We start from the raw sequence: 17449 nt of genomic DNA on the forward strand, positions 1-17449 counted from the left end.
CACCAAGTGCCAATTTATAGAAAGTGTGAGTTATTCTAGGCCAGTAATGCACATCTCCAATAGAGACTGAGTTGCCAGTGAGAAGTGCAAGAAGGCTAGAGGGAGGCTGATTTATTTTAACATGATCCAGGATTAGAATCCATCCATGAGAGACAAATGATGGTGATGGGGTTGAAAGGTATATCTTCTTCACATGTTTGTTCTGTTTTTTCTATTTCACCTTCTATTTTGCAAGAAAGAGAAATGAGCTTTTCCATATAAGGGTGGTAACCAAACATACAAAAGCTGATACCTTTTTATAAGTAGGACTTCGGCCTCCTACTTATTTGAAAAGAAAAAGGCATTGGGGTTAGAAAAGCTTATAAAATTACAATTAGTATATTAAAGGTTACAAGTTCAAATCCTTGTACTTGATATTTTATTTTTACGCCGAAGTCCTACTTATAAATATTATGGATCACAGAAGCCTCAATTCAACAATTGATACCTTGTTTGACATTGGTTCTCAACCCAATCTAATATCTAAGGCAATTGTAAAGAAGCTGAAATTGGAAAGAACACATCCAAAACCTTATCCTCTTAGATGGGTATGTAGGAATGTTAGGTTGCAAGTAATTGAAAAATGTAAACCTAGGTTTGCTATCACATCAAAAATTGTGGATGAAGTTGAACTACATGTGTTTCCATTGGTTATTTGTGGAATCATGCTTCAGATTCCATACTCCTTGGATAAAAAAGTGATCTTCTTCAGGAAGGAAAAAAGGGTATCTCCTTTTCAAGGATGGAATTGCGTGCATCATCCCAGCTCATCATGTGAAATATGATCTCTCATTAATAACCATAGGGCAGTTTATTGTGACGATTCAAGTGCATAGAGTAGGGTTGATAGATATTGCACTAGTGGGGAGGCAATACCTACACTTGGTGTCTGAGTAAAAACATTTTGGAGGTCCAAAAGCCTCCTTGTGGGGAGAAATGATCTGGGCGGATCTAAAAAAGCCTCAAAATTCAAAGTGATCAAAACATGTTGGAAGTAGCTCCATGTTGAAGAGCTTGAAGTGATGATTGTAAAACAACTTGACCAAGTGAAAACATAATTCATATGTGAAAGCTATCGCATTTTGAGGTTTATGCGGAACATGAAAATATGCTAGCGGAGGTGCCACATAGCAGTCCTACAAATGAACAGGTCATAGTATGGAGTTGATGTGGCATTCATATAAAGTTGACGTGGTAGGATTAGTAGAGAACAGGAAGTATGATGTGGTGTTGACATGGTCAACATGTGGCTAAGCCTAAGAATGACACGTGACACAACTGGTAACTAGTGTGGAAGGCACAAGTGACAACCTAGTTGGAAAATGATGTGGTAATGCTAACATTGTAGATATATTGTGGTGTCAACATGTAGTCGAATGAGAAAGTAAATGTGGCACACAAGTGGTGATCACATGGATGACTCATATATCACCACGTTGCAACCTCTGGTTGAACAAAGAAAGTTCTAAGTCTAGTTACGTCAAGTGTAGACGAACGAATCAAACCCCAGTCTTGTAGGAGGTTGGAAAACAACTTGGGTGTTAGGCCATGGGGTTGGTTGTAATGATGGAATGATAAAATATTATTTGAATTGTTGGTTTTTTTTATTGGCCCAAAAGTGGAGTCAACAGGGGTTGAACCCTACACCTTACACCAAAGTAAACAAGCAATGCCACTAGGGTAAAAATTGTTACAATGGTTGTATAAAAATGACTGGTCTTAGGGCCTCTCAAAATCGATGCCAACAAACGAATGTTGACAGGACACCATGTCAAATTTTATATGGACTATGATATTATATGGCCAACAACTGCAATATATGGTTTTGATACAAAGAACGATAAGATTATTTTATTGTTATTGTAAAGTCTATTCACAGGAAGGGACATGATGACAACCATAGGGGGGTTTGACCTTAGGTTGTTCATCACAAATGTTTTATATATTAAAATGTTTACCACCATGCCACAATAGATCAGTTTGAATATTTGAGAGAGTTGATAGCTTATGAGCCCATTTTTATGACTTTATAACTTTGTAAAACTATAGGACTTTGAGCTCAACTTTTGTAGCAGCCAAAGAGGAATTTTGGTGGTATTTGATACCACTTCCTGGTAGTGGAAGAGTTAATTTTTGTTGTAGGTTTCGAAGGCTTAATTCATTTTTTTGGGTGCAATTTTGTGGATAAGGCTTTTTGAACCTCATTTTTGGCATAAAAAAATATGTATAGTGGTTTACAAACACCACTACCTGAGCAACAATTTTGTAGGTTCCTTGTAGCAGATTGAAGACGAAGTGACGTAACAAAGCATGTTAATGTTTAACATATGAATAATAAAAGAGTTCGTGCCCTTGGAGGTAGGACCCAAAAATGTAGTCCACACTAGACAAACTTTGTTAACAATTGGATATCGTTCTTATTTTCTTCTCTTCTTAATCTTCTATATTTCTTTAATTGCAATTTCTTTAATATCCTTCAAATTTGATTTGAGTTAATTTTTAGTTTAAAATTAATCATTCACACTTAAACATTTTTACAAATTAGATCACTTTTAAAATCTAAATTATACATAGACATAAATTTTAACAAATTATCTAAAAAATCACTAAATGTTAATCTTCTAACACTCTGATATCCATGATAATAATGACCTTATTTAAAATTTTTATGAGGCCTCTTTCACCATATATAAAAGCAATTTGTCTGAAATTGAAGAAAATATATCCAAGTTATATATTTTCATTCAATATCTTTAATAACAACATAAAAAGTAAACATATATTTATAAAACACGTATATTTCAAAATATTTAAATCTACATCTATAAAAATACTTCAGCACTCCAACATATTAAAGTATGTTTCCGCTAAACCATCTCAGATATATACAAAAATCCTATAACGATATATGCACCATCACATAAATAAGCGATATATGCACCATCACATAAATAAGTGGAAGAAGTAAAATGACCTTAACATAAGAATATGTGTATACTACAAATTACAAAACGTTAAAAACGATTAGCTTATAAATTATATAAATAAGTGGAAGAAGTAAAATGACCTTAACATAAGATACGTGTATACTACAAATTACAAAACGTTAAAAACGATTAGGTTATAAATTATATAAATAAGTGGGAGAAGTAAAATTACCTTAACATAAGAATATGTGTATACTACAAATTACAAAACTTTAAAAATGATCAGCTTATAAATTATATTACTGGCTTCTATTAACACTAAGGCTCTGAGTATAAGCGCTTTAGAGCATTCATTTATTATTATTCCAGGTATAAATTTTCATAATATTCATTTGAATAAATGCCTTTCACACTTTATATACTTGCAGGTTTTAAGGTTATTAACCCCTAAAAGGTTTTCGTTTAACTTCAACTTTATATACTTGCAGGTGTTAAGGTTATTAACCCCTTAGAGGTTTTCGTTTAACTTCTTAAAAGATTTACAGCAATGTTGAAATCTAATTTCAATTGCGCAACTCAAAACCACCGCAGCAAAACCACAAACCACCTTGATGCGTATCAGACTGCTTTTGCGTGAAGGAAGTTTCCATATGATCGAGCCCGATGCAATCAAATTTGGGCACGTGTTCCTCCCTATACGTCATCATATGTAATATTTCGGGACATAATGGTCAATCATGTAATGGTTCCCGAAATCCTCCATCGCCATTCGATCTGCTCCACCATTTTCGGCCATCGATTGTTCAAACCTACATACGAACCAACATTAAAAGCTTTGCGTGGATTTGAAGTTTGGTTGACCGCCGTAAAACATTCAATGCATAGTTATGAGGTTCGTAAATTTTTGGTAGAACATTGAATATTAATTGCACCAGCGGTATGGGCATATATATATTATATGTGTTATTTTTAAAAAAAAGAGCGTTGACCATATATGTTGTAAAACCCATGGTTGTAAATAAGGTTTTTTGTATTAAGTTTTTAATATTACGAGCCAAGTAAAAAAAATGTGGGAGAGAGGTAGGCGCAGTAGCGAAAGAGCAGGGAGCAGCATGAAATTTTATGAAGCAAGGAATTAATTTTGCACAGTAGTGCATAAAAGAAAAGCAGAGGAGCTTATTTGTTTTGTAAGCATGTGTAAAAAAAAATTTACAGCAGTATTTAAAAGAAGGTTTTTACACCAGTGAGTAAAATGTTTTTAGAGCAGTGAATGTAAATGAGAATTTTACCCAGCACAGTAAATTCTCAGCAGGAGACAGAGTTTATTTTTGTTGGGTGAATGTTTTTTTGTGGTGAATCCCTCTCAGTAAAAGAGGATGAATATGTATCAGGCATTTTGTTTTAATGAATATAAATCTTTTTGTGGTGGTGTAATACTCTGTTCTCAGTCAAATTTAAAAAAAAAAAAGCTTCCCAGATCCTATGGAGTGAAGGAAACAGAGCATTGCCTCTGTGTTAGTTTCCTTTTGTTTTTGGTATTTTACCAGAAAAATCCCCAACAGTGGTATCAGATCAGGCTTAGGCTCTTTGAAGGTATTCAAGAAGCTGAAGGGAGGAGTCTTTTTTTGCAGCAGTAAATCTTCTCCAGCAGAGTGAAGACACAGTCAACAAAAGATTCAGGTATTCCTCAAAGTTTTCTTTTTGTTACTGCTGAAGAGACAGTCAGCGTTTTAAATACACAGTCAAGGAATGGCTAGCACAAGCACTAGCATGGGTATGTTTAATACCCAGCTCCCACAGTTCAATGGGAAAAACTATGACTATTGGGCAATAACTATGAGAGCCCTGTTTGCCTCTCAAGATTTATGGGAAATAGTTGAAGATGGTTTTGAAGAACCAGCAGATGAAAATGAGTTTAATAGATTAACTCTAGTAGAGAAGGATCTACTGAAGAGCAATAGGAAGAAGGATTCAAAAGCTCGTGTGTTGTTGTATCTAACAGTAGACCAGAGTGTGTTTCCAAGGTTAGCAGCAGCTAAGACAATAAATGAAGCATGGCAAACCCTCAAGACAACCTATCAAGGCATGGAGAGAGTGAAGACAAAAAAACTACAATTGCTGAGAAAAGATTTTGAGAATCTGAGCATGAAGGAGTCAGATAATATTGACTCATTCTTCACACATGTGATTGGTTTGGTCACACAGATGAGGACTCATGGAGAAACCATTGAAGAAAGGAGGATTGTGGAGAAAATATTGAGGGTCTTACCCTCAAAGTTTGATGCGATTGTCACCACCATAGAGGAGACAAAGGATCTCTCAAACTTTTCAGTTGACGAGCTTCATGCATCACTGATAACACATGAGCAAAGGTTGAGTAGAAATGAAAACTCATCTCTAGAGCAAGCCTTCAAAACCCAGATGTTCTTTGGAAGAGGAAGAGGTCAAGGCAGAGGAAACAAGAGAGGAAGAGGTAGATGTCAAAACAGAGGTGGAAGGAACAGCCCAGCAAATGCTCAAGGAAGAGGCAGCAATCCAAATCAGAACCAAGACCAAGGCAACAGCCAACAAAGAGGACAACATCATGCTCAAGGACAAAGGTATGAAAAATCCAATGTCCAATGCTATTATTGTAGAAAATATGGGCATTATGCCAATGAATGTAGGAAAAAACAGCATGATATGAACAATAGACAAAATGCAAATGTCACTAGAGAAAACAGTAGTCAAGATAATGTTTTGTTAGCTTGTAACATGGCTGAAACAAACAGTGGAGACATATGGTTTTTAGACTCAGGTTGCAGCCACCATATGACAGGAAACATAGCCTTTTTTTCTGTCTTAGATAAAAATATGAAATCAGAAGTCACACTAGGAACTGATAGCAAAATTTCTGTTATGGGAAAAGGAGAGGTAAAAATATTTACAAAGCAAGGAGAAAAGAAAACTATAGCAGATGTCTACTATGTCCCTGGAATGAGATGTAACCTCTTGAGTATTTGACAACTTGTCCATAAGGGGTACAATGTTTTCTTTAAAAATAATGTATGCACCATCATGGATATAGCACCCAGCAAAAGATGCATTGCTGAAGTGAAGATGACAAGGAACAGGATGTTTCCTCTTAAAATAAGGGCAGATTTGAAAAACAAAGGAGAAATTGCAGCAGTCACCCAAGAGGCTTTCCAAAGTGTGCCAAAGGATGAAAATTGGTTGTGGCACTTGAGATTTGGACATCTAAACTTTGGAGGTCTTAATTTCTTAAGCAGAAAATGAATGGTAAGAGGACTACCATTGATAGAGAAACCGGATAGCCTTTGTGAAGGTTGCATTTTGGAAAAACAACACAGAAAAAGTTTTCCATCAGGGAAGAGCATAAGGGCAAAGGCACCCTTAGAAATCATCCACTCAGATTTATGTGGACCGATGCAAGCTCCATCATTAGCAGGCAGCCAATATTTCGTAACATTCATTGATGACTTTACAAGAAAGACTTGGGCTTATTTTCTTAAAAACAAGAGTGAAGTGTTTGAAAAATTCCGAAATTTCACTTGTGGAAAACCAAAGCGGGCTGCATATTAAAGTTTTGAGAACTGATAGAGGAGGTGAGTATATCTCCAAGGAATTTCTAAGATTTTGCAGAGAAAATGGAATTCACAAACAATTTACAGCTAGGTACACCCCACAATAAAATAGAGTTGCTGAAAGGAAGAATAGGACCATCATGGACATGGCGAGGAGCATGCTGAAGGCAAAGCATTTGCAAAATGATTATTGGGCTGAAGCTGTAAATTGTGCAGTGTATATTTTGAACAAGTGTCCTACAAAAGCAGTGATGAACAAAGTGCCGGAAGAAGCATGGAGTGGGAGAAAGCAAGAAGTCACCCACATGAGAGCTTTTGGATGTGTGGCCTATGCACACATACCAGATCAGCTAAGGAGGAAGTTGGACCGCAAAGGGGAGAAATGTATCTTCATTGGATACAGTGAAGAATCCAAAGCTTACAGGTTGTATATTCCATCCACCAAGAAGTTTCTTGTCAGCAGAGCTGTTCAATTCATTGAAGAGGAAGCTTGGGATGGAAGCATAGAGAAGACAGTTAATGTTAAAAACTATTTGTCTCATGATGAAGATGATGAGGAGGTGGCTGAAATGCATCCCCAAACAGCAGCGCCAACACAAGGACAGCAAGGGACACCATTGAGGATAAATGAAAGTGCTTCTCCAAGCACACCACAAGGAGGAAATTCAAGTGCGTCTTCAAGCACTTGCACGCCAAATGAAAGAGGTAAGAAATTTAGAAATCTAAGTGACAATTATGATGAAGGAATGAATTCCTTATTTGCCTTGTATTGTCATGTTGATGATCCTATTCATTTCAAGGATGCAATTAAAGATAGGAAATGGATAGAAGCTATGGATGAGGATATGAATGCCATAGAGAGAAACAAAACATGGGATTTGGTTGAGCTACCAAAAGGCAAAGAAGTCATTGGAGTTAAATGGGTTTACAAGACCAAGAGCAATGCTGAAGGTAAGATAGAAAGGCACAAGGCAAGGCTGGTTGTCAAAGGGTACAAGCAGCAGTATGGGAGAGATTATGAGGAGACTTTCGCACCGGTTGCAAGAATGGAAACTGTGAGAGCAGTGTTGTCCATAGCAGCACAAAACAAATGGAAAGCCTACCAAATGGATGTGAAGTCAGCATTCCTAAATGGAGTGTTAAAGGAAGAGGTTTATGTTGAACAACCTCTAGGCTATGAGAAGAAAGGTGAAGAGCACAAAGTGTGCAAATTGAAGAAAGATCTTTATGGGCTGAAGCAAGCGCCAAGAGCATGGTACAACAGGATAGATTCATATCTATTGGATAATGAATTTGACAAGTGTGAAGGAGAACCCACTGTCTACATCAAAGAAAAATATGGTAAAATTTTAATTGTTGTCTTATATGTTGATGATGTTATTTTCACAGGTAATGATGATCAGCTCACTGAGAGTTTTAAATCAGTCATGAAAGAGGAATTTGAAATAACTGACATGGGTTTCTTGAGATACTTCTTAGGCATAGAAGTAGATCAAAATGAAAAAGGAATTTTTATCTCACAAGCTAGATATGTAAATCAAGTGTTGGGCAGATTTAACATGCAAGAATGCAAAGCAGCAATCACTCCCACAGTAATGGGATTAAAGCTCAGAAGAGAGGACAGCAGCAAGGATTTTGATCCTAGTTTGTATAAAAGTATTGTTGGCATCCTTATGTATTTAACAGCAACTAGGCCTCATATTATGTTTGCTCTTAATTTAATTTCCAGATTCATGGAGAGGCCAAAGGAGGCACATTGGCGGGCAGCAAAAAGAATTTTAAGGTATGTCAAAGGTACCAAAATGTTTGGCATATTATATAGTGTCTCAGAAAGTTCAGATTTAATTGGATACACTGATAGTAATTGGGCTGGAAGTGTAGATGATCGGAAAAGCATTTACGGTTATGTCTTTCATATGGGTTCTGGAGCCATTTCATGGGCTTCGAAGAAGTAATCCATTATAGCATTGTCTACAACAGAGGCTGAATATGTGGCAGCTACAGCAGCAGCATGTCAAGCAGTTTGGATGAGAAGAATGTTGAGGAGCTTAGGCCAAGAGCATGCAAAAGCGACAGTGATTTTTTGTGACAATAGCTCAGCTATTGCATTGTCAAAGAATTCAGTGTTTCATAAGAGAACGAAACACATTGATACAAGGTTTCACTACATCAGAGAATTTGTGAACAATGGAGAAATTGTCCTAGAACATTGCAGGACTCAAGAACAGGTAGCAGACATTTTGACAAAGCCATTGGATCAGAAAAGCTTTGAATTTTTGAGGAAGTGTCTCGGTATGACCGAATGCCCAGCAGTTGAAATTAAAGGGGAGTGTTGAAATCTAATTTCAACTGCGCACCTCAAAACCACCGCAGCAAAACCACAAACCACCTTGATGCGTATCGGACCGCTTTTGCGTGAAGGCAGTTTCCGTATGATCGAGCCCGATGCAATCAAATTTGGGCACGTGTTCCTCCCTATACGTCATCATATGTAATATTTCGGGACGTAATGGTCAGTCATGTAATGGTTCCCGAAATCCTCCATTGGTGGATTTGAAGTTTGGTTGACCACCGTAAAACATTCAATGCATAGTTATGAGGTTCGTAATTTTTTGGTAGAACATTCATATATATATTATATGTGTTATTTAAAAAAAAAAGAGCGTTGACCATATATGTTGTAAAACCCACTGTTGTAAATAAGGTTTTTCGTATTAAGTTTTTAATATTACAAGCCAAGTAAAAAAATGTGCTCTGTTTTTTTTGGTCGTTGTATTGGTTGCACACGGGAGAGAGGTAGGCGCAGCAGCGAAAAAGCAGGGAGTAGCATGAAATTTTATGAAGCAAGGAATTAATTTTGCACAGCAGTGCATAAAAGAAAAGCAGAGGAGCGTATTTGTTTTGTAAGCATGTGTAATTTTTTTTTTACAGCAGTATGTAAAATAAGGTTTTTACACCAGTAAGTAAAATGTTTTTAGAGCAGTGAATGTAAATGAGAATTTTACCCAGCACAGTAAATTCTCAAGAGGAAACAGACTTTATTTTTGTTGCGTGAATGTTTTTTTGTGGTGAATCCCTCTCAGTAAAAGAAGATGAATATGTATCAGGCATTTTGTTTTTAAAAAAGATTTTGTTTTTAAAAAAGCTTCCTAGATCTGTGGAGTGAAGGAAACATAGCATTGCCTCTGTGTTAGTTTCCTTTTGTTTTTGGGATTTTACGAGAAAAATCCCCAACAAGCAACTCAAAGGAACGTTAAAGTCCCATATAATTTGCCACAAATAGATAAACAACCAATTAAGAAAATACAATAAAGAGGTATATATCGATTTATATTAAACGAATAAAGCAACTATAACAACGTGACGACGGTAACTTGTGATATTTAAACCATCCGAATCATATAAATATTTCTGAGATTAAAGGTATCTAATAGCATAGAAAGCATGACAAGAGTTGTGTATTCAATATATCTATACATCTGAGCTAGTAGAGCCCGACCCAAATCTCTTGCACATAAGTACTCTCCATATAATTCTAAACTGTATAGACGTTACGCTTCTGTCGCGAATTACAATATGGTAAAAAGACGAAAGGATTTCTACAAATTATAAATTAAAAATATTGCATGCAACATGAACGTTACAGAATGCGCGAGTGTTTGGTATGTGGAAGTAGAGGAGCCAAGAAAACTTACGCCAATTAGTGGTGTTTGGGAGGAGGCAACGCGTAGCTGCCACCGCGGCGACCATGAGGGAGTGGAGATTTGTGGAGATGGGGAGAGTGTGAGAGATGGGCAGGCCTTGCATCATGAATGGGCTCGTTGGTGTGGTGGTTGAATGGAGTAGGTATCTGCATCTTTTGAGGTCTGGGAATTTTGGTATTGAGAGGAGAAGGTGGTCCGTGCTCATCAATAGAAGTGGGAGGTGACTGATGTTTCTTTGGAGTGGGCTTTGGGTTCTGATGATGAGGAGTAGAGGGCGAAATCATGTGGACATGGGGATTTAGTGGTATAACTCGGGGTTGAGGTCTAATGTGATAATGGGGTTTCCCTGGAGGAGAAGTTTGGTGTTTGGAAACGAGTGGTGGAGGGTGGGGAAATGTAGGTGGCTTCATGTGATCTTGGGGACATTTATGAACAGGGAAAGTAGAATGCTTCTCTTGTGGTTGTAGGGTACCGAGGGTTAAGGCCTCGGCAAAAGCTTATCATTGTGATGGAAAGGCGGCCTAGCAGATGCAGAATGTGGCCCGGAGTAAACATAGGAGCGAATTATAAATAAAAAGATGAGGAACACGAAGGGAGGACGATGGTGAAGAGTCCCTGTCATCTCAACGAAATCTAATTGAAATGCAAGAGATTTGAATGGAAAGGAATGGCATGGGAAGGAAGAGTTGAGTTGAGGGTTTACATAGAGGGCACAAGCGACCATGAGAGTGGGGAGGCGGTGTAGATGATGAGATGATGATGATCGTTTGAAAATATAATCCATGGGTCCGGGGATCATGTATAATGTGGGCCGTCAGTCTAAAGAAAGGAATAACTTCGTTGCAGCTTCTGCAACGCGTTGTAGGCGATCGTTTTTCAGGTTCGTGTTCACAACAGAAGGGATTTCTTTGAGTAATTGATGACATATTCTATTTATTAACCGTACTTGGTGGTGGGGACATTCTGCTTCTCCTTTCCTCACTTCACCTTAACTTTTACGGCAACCGACCAGAAGTTTGTCGATAAATATTTGGATTCTTTAATGCACAAGTCAAACAGAAGTGGGGACGGTGTGTTAGGTCGATATTATTTCGAAAAAGTTATGTTGATGACCACGTGGAAAAAATGGAATTGATTTCAAGAACAAGTGACGACGAAATGGGTTTTTCTTTCCGTTATTTTATCATTTTAGGTAGACTTTTGACTAACCAAAATCTACTTAAAGTTCTTTCATGCAATGTTGCTTACATGGCGTTATCAGGCTTGTTCATGTTTGTCCCTCGGAAACTGTTATAGTCCCACACACATAATCCTACAAAGAAAACCAAACTTACTTGCCACAAACAAAATCCATGTAACGTTGGCATCTAATTCTAATCATTATAGATGACTCAATTATTCGTTTAAATGAATTGGGATTTTTAATATGGGTCATAATTTAGTTACATGAAAAAAATTATATATATAATTGTGATTTTTTATATTTATAACTAGAGGAATTGATAATCAAGTTGAGTTTTTATTTAGGTGATAATCAAGCTGAGATCAAGTTGAGTTTTTATTTAGGTGATAATCAAGTTGAGTTTTTATTTAGGTGATATAGTGTAGATTTTAGTCATTATTATAATTTCTAGATGTAATCTAGAGGATTTGAACCTTAACTTAAATCTTATACTTTATATAAAACTTCATAATATAACTATGTTGAATTGAACTTCTCTTAAAAAAAATATAAATAATTATCAACATTGATTTTAACACTAAAATAAACATTAATTTTAGATTAGTAAGGAATAAGAGATATTTGTTTATTTGTATTTATCTTTAAGATATTATTGTATTATTTTATTGTATTATTTTAGGTACTAGAAACTAGTAAGAGCTTTTTAAACATTAATTTTAGATTAGTAAGGAATAAGAGATATTTGTTTATTTGTATTTATCTTTAAGATATTATTGTATTATTTTATTGTATTATTTTAGGTACTAGAAACTAGTAAGAGCTTTTTATTTATAAAATAAGGAAAATTTGAAATCGTTTAACTATTTAGTATATATATATATATATATATATAATCTATTTTCTTGGGGATTGAAAACTATGATTTTAAAAGAGGAAACGTATGTTTCTGCTTAGACATCAAAAGTATATGCATAAATCCTTTGAAAATATATGCACCATCCACCATCACCGAAATAAGAGGAAGAAGAAAATTGACAATAGCACTAGAATACGCGTGGACCACAAATTACAAAACGTTTAAAAGAACAACTCAAATTATATGAATTGTATTAACGCTAACGCTCTCAGTATAAACTCTTTTGCTTATTCATTTATTATTATTCCAGGTATAAAATCATAAAAATAATTTTATATTAATGCCCTTCCACTTTATAAACTTGCGTGTCTTAGTGTTACTAGTATAAACCCTCACAGGTTTTATTTGATACTAATTTAATCGGTCACGCTTCACACAATAAAAGATATACATCAACTGAAAGGCACATCAGACTACTACATAGTTTACCACAAATCGATGAACCAGACCAATTAAATCGATGAACAAGACGAATTAAGAAGCCAATTTATATAAAACTAAAAACAGAACGATAACAACGGAGTAACCATAACTTATGCTATTTAAACTATTCAAATTATACAAATATTTATCATAGTTTTCTAAAACAGATCTTGCACTGTGATCTGATCTTAGCATAGAGCAAGAGGGATCACAAGATCAGTCTATGCAATATATCTATCTGTCTTAGCTAGTAGTTTCCGAGCCGCCTCTCCTGCACATCCGTACTCTCCATATTATTCTCTATAATATAAACGTTGCGTCTCTGCCACCAGCCTACAATACAATGAGCAAAACGATATGATTTAACTTAAAGGATTTCCAATGAATTATAAATTCAAATATTGTTACCTGAATATTGCATACGACATGAATCTTACTGTATGCAAGAGAGAGACATAAGTGTTTGGTATGTAAAAGTAGAGGAGCCAAAAGAACTTACGCTAATTAGTGGTGTTTGGGAGGAGGCACAGCAAAGCTGCCACCGTGGCGATCATGAGCGGGTGGAGATTTGTGGACATTGGGAGCGTGCGACGGATGGACAGGCCTTGCATCATGAATAGGCTTGTTCGTGTGGTGGTTGAAGGGAGTAGGTATCTGCATCTTGTGATGCCTGGGAATTTTGGGATTGAGAGGAGAAGGTGGTTTGTGCTCATCCATAGGAGTGGGAGGTGGCTGATGTTTGTTTGGAGTGGGCTTTGGGTTCTGATCATGAGGAGCAGACGGTGGCATCACGTGGACATGGCCATTTAGTGGTACAATTCGGGGTGGAGGTCTAATGGGATAATGGGGTTTCCCTGGAGGAGAAGGGTGGGGTTTGGAAATCAGTGGCGGAGGGTGGGGAAAATCGATAGGTGTGGAGGAAAGGTAGGTGGTTTCATGTGATCTTGGGGAGGTTTGTGAACAGGGAAAGGAGAATGATTCGCGTGTGGCTGTTGGGGTACAGAGGGATGAGGCCTTGGCAAAGGCTTGTCATTGGGCTGGAAAGGTGGCCTGGCAGATGGAGAATGTGGATCAGAGTAGGCATATGAGCAAATTATAGAGAAAACGATGAGGAGCAGGAAAGGAGGACGATGGTGAAGAGTTCCTGCCATCTCAACGATATCCAATGGAAATGCAAGCGATTTGAATGGAGAGGAATGGTATGCGAAGGGAGAGAGGAGTTTAGGGATTATATAGACCAGACAACCGCCTATTAGGGTAAGGAGGTGGTGGAGATGATGAAATGATTATGGTTGTTTGAAAATATATCCAGTGGTCTGGTAATCATGTATGATGTGGGCCATCAGTGTCTAGAAAGGAACACCTTCAGTGTAGCTTCTGCAACACATTGTAGGCGCCAGTGTTTTCTGGTTTGTGTTCACAACTGAAAGGATTAGTTTGATACTTTTTATTTCGCATAGATGATTATATGTAAACTTTATATTGATCAAATTTCTGCAGGTTCGAGGATGAACCGATTGCGTTTATTAATTTATCCCGATTGTCCATGATGCGCAATTCATGATGAGCGTTCTCTTTATTAACTATATTTTATGCTGGGGATCCTTCCCTCACAATACGTCAGGGAGCGAAGGATAACGCGGAAGGAAGGAGTATACTTTTCAGCGGTATACAGTTCAGCAGGGTTGGAATTTGGATTTTTCTTTACCAGTCTAACAATTTTTTTTTTACATTTTAGATTTTTATAGTATCTTTCAAAAAACATAATGTTAAAATTTTACTCTTCACTAGTGATGCTTGGATAATAAATTAATCATTCACCAAAAAAAAATAAGTAAAAGTTTACCTTTCTATAACACAATTATGTTAAAAATTTCACATATTTATCATAACGAAAAATACAAAATGACCATAACACAAATGAGTTTTTGAATCTGATTATTTCCATACAATTAATAATGAGAAAATATTTTCTATTTTAAAATATCTTTTTATATCAAAATTTCTCAATAACCAAATTGAAAATCAAATTAATTGTTAAAATTTAAAATAAAAGTATTTCATTGTAAGTCTCGTGCATAAGATTATATAGTTCTTCATAAGTGAATTTTTGGTATTTTGGACATTTTTAGACAACCATTTATTGTTTATTTAATTTATACTTCACCGTATTATTTTTTATTTTCATACATAGGCATATTATTATTTGTACACAATTGTTATTATTAATTCCAATTAGACTCAACTAAGTATCATTATTTACCTAAATTGTCAAATCCCAACCCTCATGAGGGCTACCATGAGGACTCCACCCAACTAAAGAAATCAACGCCTTTTGAAAATAAAGTTGCATCCTATTGCACAACCCTTTTGAAAATAAGTTTTATCCCATTATATCGCTTTCCAAACTGCAGCTAGTGTAACTATTAACATAGATATACAATTACAAATGATTCATACATCATTAACTTGTAGCAAAAACTAGTTGAGTGAAAACAACCCTAAAATTGATTAAATTACATTTTAAACTTCTGCCCAAAAAAGCTAGTACAATGCAAAGTTGATTAAATTACATTTTCGATTTCCATCCTACATTACAAGTTTATAGATTCTCTAATCATTTATGTCCCTCTTTCCCATATATTAAATAGTAAATCTATAGTCAATAAATACTCTATCCTCTTCCTCATCTTTTAAAGTATCCTTACCCTTTACCTTGGGCATGCCTATCGTGTCACGCTCATGTAATTTTAGTCATCTCATGGTGCACATATTCTAATTTTCATGTGAAATTATAAGGTTTGCCTCTACTCCACTCCTAATGTCTCATCCTCAAACTAACTCCCTTTTTTTTTTTTTTGTGTGCTAATTTCTTATCATTTTAAACTAACTCCTTTTCTTTCTTTGTTTTATGTGTCAATTTATCATCATTTTAGAGCACAAATTGATATACTTCCTCTAAAATGCAACTTATGTAAATTTATCTCATTTTACATCGTAAATTTTTAACATATTTGGGATGTTGGAATTCTTTTTTCCTCGTGATTTTTATGTAAAATTATATCTCATAAAATGCCATAATATACACTTTATACTCTATTCCTCAAACACATTTTCACTCATTTTCCTTCTCTTACATTTGAATAACACTTTCAACTCCTTTATTTCATTTAGTTATTTCTTAGTGATAATTACAACTCATATCAAATTGAGACTAAATTTAATTGAGAATTTCTTGGCAAAGAAATATTAATTAAAACTAAAATTGTTTTTATTTTTGTCCAAAATTTATTATGAAATGTTTAGTAAATTTTAAATTAAACAATTAACATAAAAATAAAAACCAAAAGCTAGTGAAACTTATCACCTCAATTGGGATTTAATCACAACATTATAATAAATCAGGCGAACTTAATCATCTCCTCATAATTGGAAGTTAATCATCTCCTCCTAATTGGAAGTTAATCATCTCCTCCTAATTGGCACTTCATGACAATGTTATAATAAACCATACTTCATTTCAACACAATTAAAAAGATGTTACTTTACCTTTTAGCACTTCAAAACACGTTATAATAAACTATACTTGCTTTTCATGTAAACACAATTAAAAAGATGTTAAAAATTTTAATGGTTAAAAGTATAATTTAAAAAAAAGAATGAAAAAAAAAATAGATTTCTTTGTAATATTAAAAAATGGAGTAAGAGTTCCATTTGTACTGAATAAACACCATAATTAAATGTAACTTATGAAATTTATTTTTTATTTTTAATAATAAAAATAAATAATAATTTGCAAAATATTTATAATAAAAATACACTGAGCAAAAGTAAAAATATATAAGATATTTCGGACCAAAAAACACAAAAATCTAATAAAAAGATACGGCAACAAAAGTAAAAATACACAAGATGTTTCCGGCCAAAATGTACAAAAATTTATCTAAACAATCGAAAGGTCACCCTTTATAAAACTTCCTAACCTAAACACAACCCATCTTTGCTAGTTCCGTCGTTTTGATTTGTTTACTTCACTTGTTTTGATTTAATTTTCATTGCTACCAGATTTCGATATTTTTATTGGTTAAATTTTTTAGTTAAATGACAATGAATAATAATAACCCGAAGATACATAATCCAAAGAATAGTTAGACTGTTCAAATCCAATATCTCAAGTGCTATGATGGCGTCACTCGCCTGTCTAATTAATTAATTAGATACAACACAACACAGGTAGTTGTTTATAACGTGATTTTTTAAAGTTTTTTGGGTGGGTTTTTTCGGTCAAAATCCGGTAGGAATTTATTGGAATCGCAAGTTTGATAGCTAGTTTCTGCACAATGAAAGCTTTCCAGAAGTCTTCGAGGGTGCTGAATCCAAATATGCAGTTAAAAAACCATTTTAACTGCAACAAATCAAGATTTAACCTCAATTTCTTCCGCCGGATTCCGTCACCGAAATCTCCAAAAAATCACATTATAGACAACTCCCACAACACAGTGACCGACTTGGATCGCTACCAGACTGCTGAAGGGTGAAATTGAATGTAAATTGGGGAAATCATTAATTACATCGAAGAGTTGGAGCCTGCCAGAGCGTGAGAGGGCAGCTATGGGAAAATATTGGTAAATAGGTGACTAGGTATAAAGACGTTTTTGAAAAAAATTAAACTG

At 35.3% G+C, this 17449-nt stretch overlaps 1 long non-coding RNA gene across 1 annotated transcript; it reads right to left on the reverse strand.

Moving 5' to 3' along the window:
* Positions 1-12814: 12814 nt before the first annotated feature.
* Positions 12815-13969, reverse strand: LOC149156055 (uncharacterized). The gene is made up of 2 exons (XR_016263173.1): positions 13276-13969; positions 12815-13109 (listed from the first exon to the last, which is right to left on the reverse strand). It is a non-coding gene; the product is annotated as an uncharacterized LOC149156055 (long non-coding RNA).
* Positions 13970-17449: the final 3480 nt, after the last annotated feature.

Source organism: Pinus tabuliformis, chromosome 9 (assembly GCF_031772625.1).
Source record: "Pinus tabuliformis cultivar Carrire ecotype Pingquan chromosome 9, CPIR1, whole genome shotgun sequence".
NCBI classification, from domain to species: domain Eukaryota; kingdom Viridiplantae; phylum Streptophyta; class Pinopsida; order Pinales; family Pinaceae; genus Pinus; species Pinus tabuliformis.